This window comes from Pinus tabuliformis, chromosome 3_2, assembly GCF_031772625.1.
Source record: "Pinus tabuliformis cultivar Carrire ecotype Pingquan chromosome 3_2, CPIR1, whole genome shotgun sequence".
NCBI classification, from domain to species: Eukaryota; Viridiplantae; Streptophyta; class Pinopsida; order Pinales; family Pinaceae; genus Pinus; species Pinus tabuliformis.
Window position 1 is genome coordinate 1,007,223,333 of NC_142302.1, and position 19,854 is coordinate 1,007,243,186.

The following is a 19,854-nucleotide window of genomic DNA, read 5'->3' on the forward strand; positions in this document are numbered from 1 at the left end:
GACGAAGCAAACGCAGCCAGGGCCATGGAGAAATCGTCAAGGTTTATGCATGTCAGTTTTCAGACCAGCATTTCTTAATCGCAGATCCTGGCATGCAGTGGTTCAGGCGATGGATTTTGAGGACTGATCAGGCCTTTTTACCTCTGATCAGAGGCTTGATGCATAGATCCAGCTTAGTTTTCACCTCTTCAGACATTCGTTTGCCGGATCGACCCCTATACTGGTCAGATCTGGGAACCCTTATTGGTGGGGATCGGGATACTGTAATAACAGTCAATGTAAAGGAACAGGACTGGCATACCATAGTGATCGATGCCGCTGGCCCGCAGATGGATCTCTGCTTCCAAGACAACGTCATCAACCTGCCGGTGCTTCAGAAGCGGCTGCAAGATAGGTTTTGGATCCAAGCAGTACTAAAGTGGGGATCAGGGAACAAATCAAATTTTTTTCCCACGGACCCCTTTTCAAGAACAAAGGATCTGCGTAAGGGAAGTGAGATCCAAAGCTACGCTCAGGAAAATAAGCTTTTCAACAGATCAGACAAGGTATGGGATGGCTCAGATCTGACAAGAATAGAGCCATCCCAGGCTTCCAGACCTGGTGCGCAAATTTTTGTAAAAACGCCAAAAGGAAATACAATCGTGATCTGGTCTTTTGACAGTGACAGGGTTTCAGACCTGCAGAATAAAATCGCTGAACGGTCTGGCTACCCAGCTGAGGAACAACACCTTTTATATGAGGGCAGATCGCTGCAGGAAAGCAGAACCTTGCAAGAATACTACATCCAGGCAGGCTCTACAATCATTCTTAATATGAGGTTACGAGGGGGTGCCGAAAGCACTGGAACTAGCTCGCAAAGTAAAGGGACATTTAAGGAAGCAGTGAAGGGAAAGAGGAAAGAATCTACCGCTGTCATTGAACCCCAGGGGCAGTATATTGTAGATCAAATACTGGAGAGCCCCTCTATCTCCGTCGACATACCAGAGGTAAATAACATATTCTCAGATCTACAAAAAAATGCAGTTATTTGTAGATTCAATGGTTTCTGGCCTAGAACTGATGCATTGTATCAATGGATCCACACGGTTTGGAAAAAAAATTGCCAAATCTACCTATACCCTAAGGGGTTCTTCATAGTATGTTTTCACACAGAAGAAGAAAAGGAAACAGTTCTCAATCAAGGGCCATGGTTCTGGGGCAGTGCTGGACTTTTTATTACTCCATGGTTCCCTGAGTTTGATGCCAACACCATGGTGGTATCAAGGATGCCAGTATGGGTTAGGATGCATAACCTTCCTTTACATTTCTGGCATTCAAAGGCTTTAATAGCTATTGGAAACACCCTGGGGAGAATGTTAAAGATAGACGGAGAGAGACATATAAAAGGGATTTTTACCTTTTCCAGAATATGTGTCGAGGTAGATCTTAGCCGAGGACTACCTGAAAGCATAATCCTGAACTTCAATAATACACAGTGGAAACAACCCTTGGACTATGAGAATACAGCTTTCAGATGCCGGGGATGTCAACAAACAGGTCATTTGTATAATGCATGTCCAAGCCTCAACAAGAGCAAGCCACAACAAAGGAAGCCGAAAGGATGGCAGAATATAGATGCTGCTTTAAAGAAGGCAGATATAGCAAAGAAGGAAGAACATAATACAACAAAGGATAAAGATCAGGACAATAAGGAAAAAGAGATTAATGAGGAAAAGGAAAAAGACCTCCAGCTGGAAATAAGTGGTAATAAACGAAGTCTCAGTCCTGATGGATCAGATTCAGATAAGGAACAACAAATGAACATAGTAGAAAACCAGCTCGCCATTATTGCCTCCACACTCAACACAGATGGTTGGTGAAAAGTGGAGAAAAAGAAGGGTAGGAAGACTTAGGTCAGCTGGTTTTTCAGGGCTGCTCTTCGGATTTCTGGAGAGCCTTTTTCTTTATTATGCTTGTAGGCAGGAGTGTATCCTGCAGGCTGTATGATCCATTTTCATACAGTCGTTTTGAATGCTTAACGCATATACTTGTAACTTTTATTTTTTATTAATAAAAAGTTCGATTTTTTTCTTTGGAAAAAAAAATAGTTAGTTAAAAATTATTAATAAATAAATAAAAGTTTTATGTTAAATAATTAAAAAAAAAAAAGTAAGTTAAATTAGTAATAGAGGAATAAAAATAGGACTATAAAGATAAATAAAAGAAAGAGAAGGTATGAATGAAAAATATTTTATTATAAACGTCAACTTAAAAAAAATAATAATAATAATAATAAATAAATAATAATAATAATAATAAATAATAAAAATAAAAAATAAAAATAAAAAAAAAATTAAATTAAATTAAATTAAATTAAATAAATACATAAATAAATAAAAAATAAAAATTAATAAATAAAAGTTAAAAAAAAGAAGAAGAAGAAGAAGAAAAGCGACTAGGACGAGAGTGCTGGGACACAACACCGACTGATTTTCCAGCCATCATCTCTATTGAGATTATTCGGCCTCTTTTCAATCTCCAGCGCCTCCCTAAATTTTCGATGATGGAAGTGTGAAACATTAGCAATAACACTAGCTTCCTCAATACAAACATGATGATTGGTTTTCTCAGCATGCTCAGCTAAAGCGGAAGACTTAGTTCGCCAATGCTTAAGGTCTGCTGCATGCTCACTAATCCTCTGATTAATGGAGCAACCAGTTTCCCCAATGTAGGGGGTCCCACAGGAACAGGGGATCAAGTACACACCTTTCATATCTTTAGGGTCGATAGAATCCTTAGCTGATCGGAGGGACATGCGAATAGTGTTCAGGGGCCTAAAGGTCACAGGGACACTATGTGTCCTGAGAATCCTACCAATCTTATCAGTAGTCCCCTGAACATACGGAAGATGGACACCAGGAACTCGCTCCTTTGGTTCCCATTGAGACAGCGAATTCTTGGAAGCTTTAAGGAAAGCCCTCTAACCCATGAATCTACTATAACCATTCTCAACAAAGACATCAAGGAGATGGGATTTTTCTTTCTCAAAACTTTTCTTATCCGAGATCCTTAGAGCCCGAGTAGCAAGGGTATTGAGAACACCCATCTTTTGAGCCGGGAAATGATGGGAACTGGCATGAAGATACTGCTCAGTATGCGTTTTCTTCTGAAAAACTTGGTGGCCGAGGGAACCATCACTATTCTTAGAAATAAGAATATCGAGGAATGGAAGGCAACCATCGACCTCCTGCTCCATAGTGAACTTAATGGCAGAGGATTGATTATTGAGATGATTGAAGAAGAGATCCAATTCTTCTTGGCCGTGAGACCAGATAACATTGGTGTCATCCACATATCTTCTCCAAAGCTTAGGCAAGAGCCGGGAAGAGTTTAGAGCCTTGGACTCAAAATCTTCCATGAAAAGATTAGCAACGACAGGGGAAAGAGGTGAGCCCATGGCAACCCCACAGGTTTGCTCGAAGAACTCCCCCTCAAAACAGAAAAACGTAGAAGTGAGACAGATTTCAACCAACTTAGCAGTGTCAGGATCTGTTAGGCGGTTGATCACCTCCATGGCCTCACTAATAGGGATGCAAGTGAAGAGGGAAACAACATCAAAACTAAAAAGAATGTCACCAGGGTCAAGCTTGATGTTCTCAAGCTCCTTAATGTAGGAAGCAGAGTCTTTTACGAAGGACTCCGTATGACCAACCAAGGGCTTAAGCTTTAATGACAAGAACTTAGCAAGAAGGTAGGTAGGACCGCCAATGGTGTTGACAATGGGCCTCAACGGAGTCCCATCCTTGTGAATCTTGGGGAGACCATAGATTCTAGGCGTGATAGGGTTGCTCTCAATGAGTTTATGGTGCAGGGAACTCAATGAGCTAATGGATTTAATGGCAAGCGCCACATTCTTAGCAACCTTCTTTAACGAATTCTTAGGAAGCTTTTTGTAGCTACCACTATTATGAAGATGATCCAACATCTTGCTACGGTAATCGGCCTTGTTCAAAATGACGGCAGCACCACCAAAATTTGATGTTTGAATAGATGTGACTGTTGGGCTTCTGAGCCTACATTAGTTGTAGGTCGGCTTGATAATAATTCCATAATCAAAATAAATTCATATCTCCATGAATACTTATTGGAATCGGATGATCTTTAGATCAATCCTACACCTCTTGACGAGAGGAATCTAATGAACATATTATTAGCCATGAATAAGATGACCCACATGAAGTTTGGCCCTAGTTGCCAGTTTAACTGTTTGCCTCCCCACTGAAACACCTTGTTCAATCCTGTCAATGCATGTAAAGGAGCTGCAATTAAGGAAAAAGCAATAAACTTTCTCCAATATTGTGCTGCCTCTAGGAAGCTTATAAATTCAGTAGCAGACTTGGGTTTAGGCCAGTTTATAATGACTGCAACCTTAAAGGGATCTATCTTTAGTTCACCACCCCCTACAATATGACCCAAATAATTCAAAGATGTTTTACCAAATTCACATTTTGATAATTTAACGTAGAGATTTTCCTTTTTCAAAACATCTAGAGTCTGCTTTACATGCTTTAAATGTTCTTCTCATGTTTTACTGAATACAAGAATGTCATCCAAATATACAATTACAAAATCATCAATAAAAGACCTGAGTACATCATTCATTACTCTCATGAAAGTGGCAGGAGCATTAGTTAAGCCAAAAGGCATAATTAGCCATTCATACAGCCTTTGCTTTGTTTTGAAAGCAGTCTTCCATGCATCTTGCTCTGCTACTCTGACCTGATGGTAACCACTACGTAGGTCCAACTTGGGAAGGTAAACAGTCTCTTTCAGCTGATCCAATAGATCATCAATGCGAGGAAGGGGATAATGATTCTTGATCGTTATTTTATTCAGTGCTCGGTAGTCAATGCACATCCACCACGAACCGTCCTTCTTTCTCACCAACACCATTAGAGATCTGCATGGTGATGTGCTTGGCCTTATGAACCCTTTCTCGAGTAGCTCTTGTACCTACTTCTTGATTTCTGCATTCTCTAAAGCGGATAACCTATACATTCTAATGTTAGGTAATGGAGCATCTTGCTGCAAATTAATATCATGTACAATTTCCCTTTTTGGTGGCAGACCTTTAGGTTCTTGAAATAAGATATCATATTCTGAAACAACTTTTTCTAAATCAGCTTGTTGTTTAGCATCACAACCTTCAAATACATTGGTCTTATCAGGTTTCTTTTCCTTTACAACCATCAGTAAAAATTGCTTGCATGAATTTACAATTCTTTTCATCTGCCCTGAGTTTATGAGAGTATAATTATTCTTGAGTTTATGAGCTCTTACAATATATTCGATTCCATCTTTAACGAGTTGATACTTATTTTCAGCTCTATAGAATATGGCTTTTCTATCATACAAGGACTTCCTAAAACAATCCCACATATATCCAAGGGAACAATATCTAATTCAACCTCACCCACAAATGTTGACCCAAAAGAAAACCTAAGTTTACATTGTCTAGTCACTTGTAGTTTTGCTTTATCACATACCCAACCTAATGGATATGGCTTCTTGTGAGGTGTGGTTAGCAGTCCCAATTTCTTTACAATTGCTTCAGAAATTAAATTTACTTGTGAGCCACTATCAAACAAAGTATCAATCTTTTGATGCTTGGAAATAACTCTAATATGAAAAAGCTCATGTCTTCTTCTCTCATTTTCTTCACTATCAATAGTTTGGGCAGAATTACTAGTAGATGCTTCAGAATTTTTACCTTTTATACCTGTGGCTATGATGGTTGTTTCATCACCTGAGTCTGACCACAAATCTCTCTGAACAGCAGCAGCAGTCTTCTTCTTCTTTCCATCGAACTTCTTGGGTTTCAGCTCCAGATGCAAAGACCAACAATGTTCATCATCATGTCCATCCTTCTTGCAATGAGTGCATGAAGGTTTGGCCTTTTGTACAATATTGGCCTTCCTCTCTTTCCATTTCTACTTCCTCTTTTCCTTGTTCTTTCTTGCAGTGGGTTTGGATGGTCCCCCAATCTCTGGGTTCACATTCTTGCCTCTTGCTTCTAGATGGGTAGCCTAGACAGATACCTCATCGATGCTAGTAGGGTTAAACATGAGAATGGTATGTCTCAAATAACTATGTAGACCACCTATATACTTCAGCAAAGTTTCAGGTGAGTCTAAAGAAATGCCTAGAATCAAAGCTCTTTTTCTAAATTCTTGAGTGTAGCTTTGTACACTTTGCCCTTTTAATTGGCAAAGAGTTTGCCAACTCATCATAGCTTGCTGCATATAAGCTAGTGGATAGAATTGTTTTTTAATTGCAGAAACAAATTCACTCCAGACAGAAAGAATTTTACCATGCTTCTTCAAGTCAGCTTGTGTCCTGCCTTCCCACCATACCAAGGCAGTTCCTCCAAGGCGTAGGCTGGCCAGCTGAATTTTACTCCTGTCTGAGTCAATATTTTGCACCCTGCAATACACATCAATCTGCCTAATCTAGTTATCTAACTTCTCTGCATTTAATTCTCCATCATATATTGGAAAATAAAATTTAACATCTAATTTAATCAAAGATGCTTTCTTCTTTTTATTTTCAGGACTATCAGAAGGTGTGGGAAGCTTTTCTTCTTTCCCTTTGCGTTTAGAATGGTCATTTAGGAGAGATTCTTCTGCTCCTTTGTCATGCTCCGAAGTTGAAGAATCTTCACTTCAACCTTTCTTGAATTCTCTATACATTTCTTCAACCATGGCTCTCATAGTCATGAAACTGTCCATGAACTGAGAGTCTGATTCCAAGGGAATTTCTTCTGACATTTTCCTCCTAACATAGACTCTACCAATTTCTGGGTTAGATTCAACCAATTTTCCTTTTCCTAATTTAAGCTTTGATACCACTTGATCTGAAAATGAGATCTAAGATAATTAATAAGGTTTTAGAGACCTGTGTGCATGGATTAGTCTATGTCATTATATGCAATGGATCGATAAGATTGTGAAATGCACAGAAAATGAAGCAGCAAACAAACATAATAGATAACACATGACACAACAAATTTAATAAGGAGTTCACCCAATACTCCTGGGAAACATCTCCTGGTCCAACCTTCAGTGGTGGCCTCTCTATTATGTCTTCAAGCAGAGTTTTGTTTACAACAGTGAGCTCAATTTGAGCCTCACACACAAACAAATTACAATAACAAGAGCTTCACTTGAATCCCTCAAGCTTCCTCTGAGTACACAGACTCCCACATAGCTCTCAATCTGCTCTAAACTTTGTCTCGCATTTGCTTTTTGAACACTGCCTGCCTGTTTGCGCTCTGTCTGTGGCTTTTAAAGCCATTCTGGGCTGCCTGTTCATTTCATCTCCTTGTCCTTCAGTCTCCTGGGCCTCTGTCCATTCGAATCCCTCTTCCAGTGTTTCCTAGGGATGGCATAATGCCTGAAGGGGAGGTGGCCACCGATTCCATAACGGAAGAATGCCTGGGTCCCTTGAACTCCATCGGATTCCCAAACGCGGCCGTTTTTTTCATCAACACAGAGAAATAGGCATAAAACAGGAAAAATCTGCCAAAACATGATATGTCGAACTTCAAAAGTCCTTCAATACACTTCATTTCCCTATTGGGTCTGCCTATCGGTCACTGTCGCTTATCGCGATGGCTCTATCCCTCTATTTCGTAAATACCTTTAAAATCGCGAGACTGCATTGGAAAAGGCTCTTCCCTGCACTTGAAATCATACGTAATAGCCTTAAGGTACCCTTTTGGGTTCGACTTATCGCATCGGCGCTCTCCCCTTTCGCATTTCGTTTAACAAATGAAACTGCGAAAATACATTAAAACATGGTGTTTGGCGGAGTTCAAAACCCCTGTAATCTGGCTCATAATCTCATCGGGTCCGTCCATCAGATCGCATATATGTATATACACATACCCCCACTCCTGTGGATCTGCTGATTACGATCTGGCGATGTAGCACGGGCCGTCGATCTGCGCACTTGATCGACGGTCCTCGTTGACCACGCCAATCACTATCGCATCGCTTATAAGTTCCCCGCCGATTGCATTTGCAACTCTTATGTGGGCTTTGCCGATAGCCACCGCCGATAGCGATCCGCCGATCGCAGTCGCAAGACTCATGTGGATCCCGCCGATCTCTGTCGAAGGTCACTGCCGATTGCGATTACCGATCCGATCTGGACTGTTGATCGGCCAGATCGGACGGTTACTGTGCATCACTTATTCCGCTTGTCTTTTTATTGATTTCACGGGTTTTGGGCCTCCCGATAGTGTTTCTCCGCCCCGCTAAGGGTGTCCCTCTTTCACTGTTTTCGATCCTTTAAGGGATTTTTGGCTTTGGCATGATTTTTAATAGATTCATGAAGACTTAGAGGGCATTCTTAGATCCATTTGGATCAATGGACCTTACCTTGTATATATAATTGATTAGCTCTCTCATGTATCTGGTCAACACAAGGCCAAACATTTGTTTGTAGTGAACATACTTAGTCAGTTTATGGTATAGCATAAGCGGGTGCACTGGGTAGCTACAAAGCATGTTTTGAGATATCTCCAAGGCACAATTAAGCATGGGATGGGGTACACTCAACAGGATGGAGTACTTCTAGGTGTAGTTTTAGTTTGGGATCAAGAGCAGTATCTTGGTACAACATGAAATAGAGGTTAGTTGCTTTGAGTTCTGCAGAGGCTGAGTACATGGCCGCCAATATGGTGGCATGTGAGGTTATTTGGCTCTAGAAACTACTTGTTTAGCTTTTCGATCGGGAGCTGGATCCGACTGTCATTACTATGATAATTAGAGTTTTATTAAACTCTGTCAGACCAGGCAGAAACTCCTCAAATCAATTTGTTCTATTCATTCAGGTTGGTCTTTATTATATACATGAGGGAGAGACTGTTCATTTCATCTCCCGGTGATTCTTCATATTTTGTATTATTTATTTACATCAGTTACACTTATTCACCCAATCCTAATGATTAGGTGTCAGCATTCCCCCCCTTAATCTGAAGGGATATTGGTGAGTCCAAGCATCGTTCTGAATCTTTCAAGCTTTTCTCTTCCAAGTGCTTTGGTGAAGATGTCTGCAATTTGCTCATTAGTGGAACAATGGTGGAGATGGATTGTTTTGGTCTCAACATGATGTCGAATCAGATGATATTTAGTATTGATGTGCTTCGTTTGATCATGGAACTTTGGGTTCTTGGCCAACTTTATTGCCGAGGTATTGTCAATCATGAGTGGAGTTGATTGTACTTGTTTTACCTGCAAATCTTCAAGAATTTTCTTGAGCCACACAATTTCTTTTGTTGCCTCAGCTGCTGCCACATATTCTGCCTTTGTTGTGGAATCTGCTAGAACTGATTGTTTGCGTGATCTCCAAGAGATAGCTCCTGATCCAAGACTCATAACATAACCTGAAGTAGATACCCCAGTTTCTTTGGCTCCATCGAAGTTTGAATCAGAGTATCCAATCAAGCTGAAGTCGTCCACCTATGTATACTTGATTCCAAAGTCTTGAGTTCCCTTCAAGTACCTTAAAACTATTTTTGTAGCAGACAAATGTCCCTCACAAGGCTTTTGCATAAACCTAGAGAGGATTCCAACATCAAACGAAACGTTTGGTCTGGTAGTAGTTAGGTAGTTGAGACTTCCTACAAGCTGTCTATACTTTGTTGCATCCTCAAATTCTTTTCCTTCAATGGATGTGAGCTTTAAATTTTGTTCCATTGGAGTAGTAAGATGATTGCATTCTGTCACGCCAAACCTATTCAAGAGATCTCCAATGTACTTCTTTTGAGAAAGGAATATGGACTTTGGATGTTGAGTTACTTGAATACCAATATAGTAATGAACATAGCCCAAATCAGTCATTTCAAAACCATTCCTCAATTCCTTCTTTATGGATGCAATGTAGCTTTCATTATTCCCTGTCATCAAAAGATCATCTACATATACCACAAGATATACAACTGTTTTGCCAACTTTCTTGACAAGTAAAGTTGCATCATCAAGATTATAATGTTTGAAATTGAGTTTCAGAAGAGGCTCAGTTAGTTTTTCATACCAAGCTCGCGGTGCTTGTTTGAGGCCATACAAGGATTTCACAAGTTTGCATACTTTATGTTCATGTCCTTTTGCAGCAAATCCTTCAGGCTGGGACATAAAAACATTTTCTTTTAGATCTCCATTCAAGAAAGCAATTTTTACATCCATTTGATGGACTTTCCAACCGTTTTGAGCTGCTAGGGCAAAGAGTGTCTAGATGGTAGCCCATTTTGTTGTGGGGGCAAAAGTCTCCTCATAATCGACCCCTTCCTTCTGTGCAAAACCTTTTGCCACAAGCCTGGCTTTGTGCTTGTCAACTGAGCCATTAGCTTTATGCTTGTTCTTATAGACCCACTTGCAGCCAATTGGCTTGGTTCCTAATGGAGGATCAACCAGCTTCCAAGTGCCATTCTTTATGAGGGCATCATACTCCTTTTGCATCGCTTCTTTCCATTCATCATGAGAAGCAGCTTCTTTGAAGGAAGTTGGTTCAAAATTTGTAGACAAATTCAATTCACAATCATAAGAAACGTCCATATCAACAGGGGAATTAGAGTCATCTACATCACCTCCATTTTGCCGGTTTGAATTTCTAGTTCCTGTCTTTCCAATCTCATCAGGATGAACACTTTCAAGTGTCTTTGTCAGCCACTTTGGGGGACCTTTCTCAGATGGTCCAGGCTGCTCCGTTGATTGAGTTGGGACTGAATCAAGATTGAGTTGGGACTGAATCAAGATTGAGTCTCCCAATTCTATCAATCACATCACTTAAAGTATCATCCATTGTTGGAGTTTCATGTGGGGGAGAGAGTGCTTCAGAAGAAGATTCCACAGGTTGATCTAGTATAGGAATCCCCCCTTCAAGATGTGGAATCTGATTATCAAATTCTTGAAATGATTTTGCATTTGCGAATATATCCAAGTGATCAAGCTGCCGCTCAACAACATTGTCAGTTTTGGATGTTTCAAGAAAGATTACATCTCTAGATACAACAAACTTTCTATTGACTTCATCATAGAGAGGGTATGCTTTGGAGGTGTTTGAATACCCCATGAAGATACACTTATGACTTCTTGCACCAAGTTTGTTTCTATGTATCTTTGGTATCAAGGCATAACAGGTGGAACTAAAGACCCTGAGATGCTTTACCAAAGGAACTTGCCCATACCACAATTCATAGGGAGTCTTGTTTCTGATAGCATTAGATGGATATCTATTCTTTATATATACAGCACATAGAACTGCATCAGTCCAAAACATCAATTTTACATTTTTGAAAAACATCATGGAGCGCACCATATTTAAGATTGTCCTATTCATTCCTTCAGCTACACCATTTTGTTGGGGATTATAAGGCACAATTGTTTGATGTTTGATCTCATGTTGGCGAAGATAGTTTTCAAATTCATTTGAAGTATATTCTTTTCCATTATCAGTGCAAATAGAGCCAATATGAGATTGTGCATCATTTTCAATCCATGTATGAAAGTTCTTGAATGTTTGAAAAGCATTAGATTTGTTCTTCAATAAATAAACCCAACACATTCTGGTGTAGTCATCAATAAATGTCATCATATATTTATTTCCATTTGCAGAAGGAACAGGCATTGGACCACATAAATCTAAATGAATGAGTTCAAGTTTTCTATGTGCTCTTGAATGTGAATCATGAAAAGATTGTTTGCTATGCTTTCCTAGAATGCAAGCATCACATTGCTTAATTTTCCTAGGAATTGTAGGGAAACCAGTAACACCATTTTTCTTTAACAAGCGGAGGCTGTCATAGTTCAAATGTCCAAATCTAGCATGCCATAATAAACTTGATGGAAGTGTATCTTCTTCATAATGAGAATTGTATGAGAAATGTTGTGCACGAGCAAAGGTACCCTACAGCTTGAGAAGCCTTTCTTCTTCTATCCCCCTCATGACAAGTGAGTGGTCAGATGCTTTTCTCACCTCAAGCTTGCCATCAAACATATGAATGGAGTGACCTTGCTGGCAGATGTGGACCAAGGACAACAAGTTTCTCTTCAGCTGTGGGAGATATAGAACATGATGTAGAAGGAAGTCTGGAAGACCAGGCAATTTAAGCCTGATTGTGCCAAGCCCTGATGGCTTGAGTTTTGATTGGTCTGCAAAGTATACTGCTCCATCAACATTGTCAGTAAATTCTTCAAAAAAATCTTTTCTATGAGTCATGTGGCAAGTTGCTCCTGAATCAAGCAACCAATCATTTTTCCAAGAAGCAAGTGAAGCATTAAATAAATATTCATTTACTCCAATACTACAGTGTGCCACAACATAATGAGCAGATTCAGGTGCTTTACCTTTGTCTGTGTCATTAGTTTTACCTTTGGGTTGGTTTCTTTGCTGCTCAATTTTGTCCCAAGGTAACTTGCATGTAGAGGCATCATGTGATCCATTTCTTTTGTAGCGTATGTAGTGCAAATCTGACTTTTCTCCTTGAGAGTGTCTGCCCCCCTTGCCTCTGAAATATCTTCCTCTTCCTCTTCGACCACCTCTTCCTCTGGAAGAATCTTGGGCAAGATTATTTTTTTTATGAGCAAGGCACATAGCCTCTTCAGAAGATTCAGGGGTTGTCTTCTTTCCAAAAGCTTTATCTCTTTCAGCAAATTTTTTCATAAGACAGTCAAAGGTAATATCTTTGAGATTTCCATTTGTTTGCAATGACTCAAGATAATTGGAGTAAGTAGGATAAAGTGCCTTGAGAAAAGCGATAAGAGGAATATCCAATTCAACCTTAGTGGCTTTGATATCATGCATTATAGATATTACTTTAGATGCAAGAGCAAGAGGATCATTATTTTGTAATTCAAGAGTGGAGTTTAATCATGAGTTGAACAACTTCAAGTGCAGAATGTGAGTAATAGAGTTCTTTCAGCTTTTGTAAGGCTTCGAAAGCAGTTGAAAATGGCGAAATATGGCGACTTACCTCTTCACTTACAGGTGCTGCAATTAATGCATAGGCTTTGCTGTTCTTATTTTCCCAAATGGCGAACTCTTTGTCTGAGGTAGGTTGTTCTAGCTCTTTGTCTCCGTCTCCAATACACACTCCTTTCCACAACTCATTGAAAATGGGGGTGTGTTGTATCTTCTGGGACCACTCAAGATAGTTCTCCTTGCCAATGAGAACTACTTCCACAATAGATATGATTGAATACATTGTAAAATCTGTGCTGTAAAAAAACACTTCTGGCAATATACTGTTAAAAAAAAATTGTACTTCTAGTGCAAACTTTGTTTAACTTTGAAAAAAATAATAAGGGATAATATATCAGAGTTATTAACTGGGGGAGGGGTTATGTGGTGGAGGGAGTATTCAACGTATGGGGGGAGGGGTGATATGGAGGCCAGGGCATGTATTAAAAAATGATGTATTAAAAAACACAAAAGTATTAAAACGAGAGTGGAACGAGATTCATTGAACGCATAATATCATATGGTGGTATGTGGGTACAGCGTGGGAGCCAAACACAGTGTATTGGGAGAGCCAACTGCTGGGATGGTGTATTCAACCGTGGGAGAGTATATGGTGTATGGGGCATTATGCCAAGAGAAAACCAAAGTTGTGGTATGGCAGCGTATTGAGATCAAGTACCACTTCATCAGAGATTGTGTGCAAAAGGAAATAGTAAAGTTGCAGTACATTCCCATAGACAAACACGTAGTAGACATCTTGGCGAAAGCCTTGATGAAGGGAAAATTTGTATTCTTCTTGGATAAGTTGGGTGTTGTGAAAGCAACAAAACACCTTCCTCGCTAAGAGGAAGTGTTGAGATTGTAGCTTGGAAGGTGATTCTACATGGATTAGGTGCCATGATATGCAACGAGTCACCTTAAGTATCTCCTACAACAGTAAATTAATGAATTTTCTAAGTCAAGACTTTAGACATCAATTTAATTTAATTGTTGGGTACCTTTTTATACAAAGGAAAATAAGTCAACAACAGATTAAGTTGTAGCTATTGATCTTAGTGAGTCGAGATCTAATCTCAACCGTTGAGATTAGGGATTTCACTTGAGATTAGGGTTTGATTTTTTTAATAGGAGTTCAAGCCAAATGAGATGCACATTTGATTTGGCACAAGTTGGGATTCAGTGGAGCGCAGTATTTGGCAGTGAGAGAGAGAAAAGGCTAGATTGAGCTAGCTAGAGCAAGATCAGTAGAGAGGCCGAGTTTCTTTGTACGCAAAAGTTTTCTGCTAGGCCGCGCATGTGGGTTGTACAAGAGCCGAGTGAGAGAGAGAGAGAGTTGAGATCTTTTGTTGGGTATTTGTTGGAACAAATTCTTGTAAGATTGCTGTAAAAAATATTTTTCCTGAAACTGAATAAGAAGCCCAACGTTTCTTGATTTTCCCCACACTAGGGTTTATAGGGTATATCTATGTTATTCTCTATTGCATGTGATTGCATGCCATTGGTTTCGAGTATTTCTGCTTATGTTGTTTATTTGGTTAAAAACCTAGAATACTTATTGTTACAAATCATATTAGAAAGCATTGTTTATTTCAAATCTGTGATTATTGGCTGGGATAGTAAATTTTTAATTGGGTTTCAAAAAATTAACACACATGGAGAAACATTTCCACATGTCCCCATTTTTGGGAAATGAGGGGAAACATAAGGGGGAAATCTCACCAATGTGGGGGATGTGTTTCCGAAAAGGCATACTTTTGGGCATTTCCTTAGAAAAGGTGTGCTTCTAGGCATCCTCCCAAAAAGGGGTGCTTCCGGGCATCACCCCATGAAAGGGGGACTTGTGGGCATGCTATCCAAATTTTTTCTTATGAAGGCTTAAAAAATAAAGAATTAAAAATAAAAAATAATATATAAAAAAACCTGCCTAGCTTTCACTTTTATTTACTTTTTATTCACTTTCACAATTTCACCCCTTGATGTTCATTTTACTTTCAATGTTCATTGTTAATTTTCAGTTTTAACTTTTGAGTCTTGACTCTAGACACTGATGACCTCAAGGCTCAAACCAAGTCTTTCACTTATAACTCTGGAGTCTACTATTTTTGAGTTTGAGTAATTTTGATTTACCATTTCAGACTTTAGTATCAACCATTTTTCTTAATACCAACTAGATTCTAGAATGATCAATTTAAGTCAATATATCAATATTTTACTATTTCTGCTTCGTTTATGGTTGATGAATTAATGTATTCCCTTACTGAATTTGAATCTGAATCATGTTTATATTATTTACAAATTCGACTTTAGTAGTATTTTACTGTTTACTATTTACATTGCACAAAAATGAATTTCACCAAGATTTGAGGGTGCTTTCACACGACCTCCATTTGCGTCTGCCCCCTCCTGTACCCCATGTCCTCGAAGCTTGGTGGAACGTTGGTATCATCACTGAAATTGTATTGGCCAAAGGATAGCGGACCCTTTCGTGTAATGGAAATTGTGTATTTGGCTCCCGTTGTTCACATTTACCACTTTTATGGGTATTCCCGTCTATAGTTCATTATATTTGTTTTGCCTCGATATCTTGGAAAAGCCATTATTAGTTTCCAGTTACAAATTGTCGGGCTTCAAGTAAGTCTTGGAAGTATCAGTTACAGTCACTGAGAATGTGCTCGTAAGCGATTAACTGTAATGGTAGTGATATGGCACATGCATTCCATATTTTGTTGTCAGTTGACTGCTTATTTTTATTCAGGTCTGTCACATTAGTAAGAGGCACAGATGATAGCCTCTTTGAAATCTAGAATTTGGGATGCGAATTTGGGCCAGAGGAAGAAGAGTAATCCTGATTTAAATAAACACCAGCATAGAGTGGATCATGAATAGAACTGGACTAGTTCTTGGTCCAGATCTTCACTGAAAAGTTGAGATATTGAAACTTTTCATTCAAATCTTTTGTATTTTTAGTTTATCTGGTGATCAGCTAATCAGTATGAAATTATGAATGAACTGTCTAACCATACAGCCATTATGTGGTTTTATCACCTCAGAAGAAATAATGTGTCACTGTTACATCCTGGAGATTACCAATCAATTTCAGCTGATTGTAGAGTTGTCAACTGAATCTACTAGCTGTGGATGAAATAAAGATGGATGGAAACAGTAAATAGGTGCTGCTACAGTTTCATTTTTGTTGATATTCAATCTTTCTAGGGTGTTTTGGGCTAGCACTGTCGATTGTGTGATCTGGTTCTTATCTTACCTTGCCATAATCGCTTCTAATTGGATTGGCATGTCTATTGTGGTGAGCTTATGCTATTAGCGTTGGCCTCTTTTGCTCTTTACAATAGCTTATGTTTCATTTTTCGAGGATGGTTTTTGGGTGCCAGAAAGCTTCTGTGGACTTTATTATATAAATTGTAGTTTAGTATTATTCCTTTAGAGTGCCTTAACTTTCTCCATTTGGCTAATCATTGATTTTTCTTCATGAGTTACTTGTGTTGGCAATTTGTAAACAGTTATCTTACTGTTTATTCATACTCTCAATGCTTTGTGTTGGTAAGACTGCCATCTCCATAGAAAAGAAGCTCTATTAATAGGTTTGCTAGAATCTTTCTTGAACTCCTTGCTACTAGTTTTTTGTTGTAAATTTTAACTATGGCAGGGGATACTGATTGACCTTATTTCTTTGATCTTAAAGTCAATTTTCTTGTTTCCATTTATTCCTACTTGTATGTTGTATGGATTTTGTTGCTTCCATTATATGGCAAGTCAACTGAGCAAAATCAAATTGTGTCTTGAAATTTAAGCTATTTCTATGCTCTTCGCTTACTTGATTTTGTTGAAAATAGGGATATAATCTTAGCTTTTAGAGACAGCCAACCTCATAATGTATCATTATTATACACGTAGGATTGGCTAAGACCGATCTTATACACAGTCTCAAAAGTCAAAACTCTTTTGGGGAAAGCACCCTACCTTTGAGTTGGGTATATATGTACATTTCTCATTCAAGTGATTCATCCGTTCTTAATAAAGCGATTTTCCTAAGGGCACCATAAAGTGTTGCACTGTCTCTTGTGCTTGGGTTTCTCCCTCTCTAGAACACTTGTTCTTGGTTTATTTTTCTCTCTATAGGGTTGCACTTCTTTTGTGTTATATCTTTTCAAGTGTTCCACTGTGCTAGTGCTGATTATTTGTTCTCTATATTGCAAAATTAGGGTTCATGTTGGTTCCATTTGATTTTGTCACTATCTCTTGTGAATCTCAACATGGCATTAGAGTGGGTGTAAATCTCACTCAATTCAGCGGTTGTTCTAGAAAATTTTGGCTAGTGGAATTTATTAGGGCTTCTTTCTGACTGCAAAAGTGGGTTTTTGTGGATCAACTCTTTTTATAGGGTTCCCTATGGGTTTTTATAAGAGTTAAACCCTCCTTCAAGGCCAGTGCATTTTTTCTTCCTTTGTTCTGCAGTGAGATGTAGCACATTGCAGATTTTTCGGAAGAACTTGGTACTGCTCTTTCCCTCTTGGGTCTATCAAGGGACTCTAAACTTTGAAGGCTTATTTTTCTGTATATAGAGTCTTTTTCTTTGTGCCATTGTTGAATCCAGTGGACTCAAGTGGATGTTTGCCTGATTAAGTGGGGCTATGTATAATATTTAGACAGATCAAATGCCTGCCCTTCTTAGGAGCAAGGGTTTGTGGATTTACCTTCGTCTTGGAGAAATTCCCTACACCTATGACCTCAAAATTCTAAAGAAGGATGAAGCTCTAGGGCTAATCACCCTGTATGTTGAGCCAGATTTGGTTCATCACACCAAAGACAGAAAAAGTGCAAAGGAAATCTGGTATACCTCCAAGACACACTTTGGGCTTGTGTTTAGATCCCACACCTCTATAGGTCATTAGATCCTCTATGCTTTGATTTTTGAAGACCTAGATAGCATCCAATTCACGTGAGATGAATAGTTTGTACATCAAACAAAAAGAAACTGTGTCATAATATTAGGGTCAATGTAATGCAAGGCTTGACTAGAAACAACAATAAATGACGTTTTAGAACGAATTGAATAGGCCTCGTCTTTTTGTAGCTGGGTCCATAGTCAATCTCTGAGAGCCAACTTTAACTGTGAACTTATATAACCAACCCAAGGGTTGGTCTACACAAGTAGGAGGATTACTATAATTTCATTATTTTTACGCGAGATTTGGTTATACTAGAAGCCTAGAAATCATATCAAACTTTTGCTTAGATCATTTTTTGGAGTAAGGTCAGACTGAGGTCAAGCCCCTATTACAAGAAATGGCGGAGTTGACGTACATTCCCAGGTCAAACTTTAGCTCAGCATAGAAAACAGGAAGAATTGACTTGGTGAGTCAGACTCGATGGAAAGTTTGACTTGCGGTTCAAACTGTGACCCAGAAGTACCTGTTGAGCTTTTCACGGTTTAGTGTGTTTGAATTGTGAGCCTGATGAAAAACTCAGCGTGGCCCTTTAAGTCTATTTAAAGCCAAACAGGGAAAAAATTGCCACTCTGCAGAATATTTCCAAAGTTGTTCCCGAGTCTAATTCTTACCCTTCCGCCTTGCCAAGCTTTTCACTGAGTTGAGCTTTGTGACACTGGGTGAATGTTGAACTTGAGAAAGGATGGTTACAGTTGCTCATTGCGGTTTCGGATATCTACATTCTTTATATGTTGTATAACATGCTTAGAATATTTGATAAGAAGTGATTTTTTTTGTTATAATTGTCGGTATTGATAATGGACTGGCATAATTCTTTTGCAGATGGAAGTTCAAATTGGTTGCCAGAAAGTGATCTTCAATGCTGTACAGTGGATAAACTCAGACCTCTTTTGAAAGAAAGGGGACTGCCGACAAAAGGAAAAAAGGTGCAAGGACTGCATCGTGGATTAATCGATAACCTAATTATTAACGAATATTGCCTGGATGGCATTCAAAAAATGCCAAACATATTCAAAATTCACAATTTTTCACGGTTTTAAGCAACTTTTGTTCTCTTTTATCTTTTTACCCAATGGAAAGTTTTATAGAAGCTATTTGTTCCCTCTCTTTAGTCTCTTTCTTCTGTTATTTTAGTCTCTTCAAGTGTTCTCTATAATTTTGTACAAATTCAACGTGTGACCATGTAATTTGTGATTTTTTTCTGCAGGATGAACTCATTGCGCGCTTGAGGCGGTAGGATTTTTCAAGAGTATCACAAAATTATGGGCTCATCTAAATGTTTGTTGTCCCTTCATATTGAATTTTATACCATATGTCATTTGGCTTTAGAAAAAGCCAATGGAATTGATATTTTAATCCTCTCATTGGGAGCATGTACAATAGTAAAAAGGCTCTTGGTTTTTTTCGCTGGCACATATTTCTCAGATAGTGATGTGCCTTTTTGTCTTGTCATATATTTTTATCATTGTTTTCTTTTTACATTGCCTAATTCTATAACTGAATTGGTATGAAGGATTTATGGGTTGCAATGACTTGATGTAGTTAATGTGTTTTTTTCTTTAAACTCATTACTTGGGGTCAGTTGTTTTTCAAAATTGAAATTTCGGACTATTGCTATCTTTTGGAAGACAATCTAGTTTGGTTTGACTGTGGCCTTTAACCCCCTCATTTAATGAGGAGACTTCAACATGTGCATCTTGAAAGTGGTCCATTTGGAAAGTCTATTTCCCTCCCACTAGCTTCCAAGAAAGACAGACATGAATGGTTAATTTGTTCGTTAGATGTGTACATGCTACAGAATGAATGCAAGGAATACATATTCCCGGAAATGAATATTTACTATTGAGTTGAAACCATAGAGTGGCAGGTACAACTCTTGGATAATGCA

At 38.7% G+C, this 19,854-nt stretch overlaps 1 long non-coding RNA gene across 1 annotated transcript; it reads left to right on the forward strand.

The window, feature by feature from the left end:
- Nucleotides 1-18,527: 18,527 nt before the first annotated feature.
- LOC149184011 (uncharacterized) lies at nucleotides 18,528-19,530 on the forward strand. The gene is made up of 2 exons (XR_016257740.1): nucleotides 18,528-18,892; nucleotides 19,174-19,530. It is a non-coding gene; the product is annotated as an uncharacterized LOC149184011 (long non-coding RNA).
- Nucleotides 19,531-19,854: the final 324 nt, after the last annotated feature.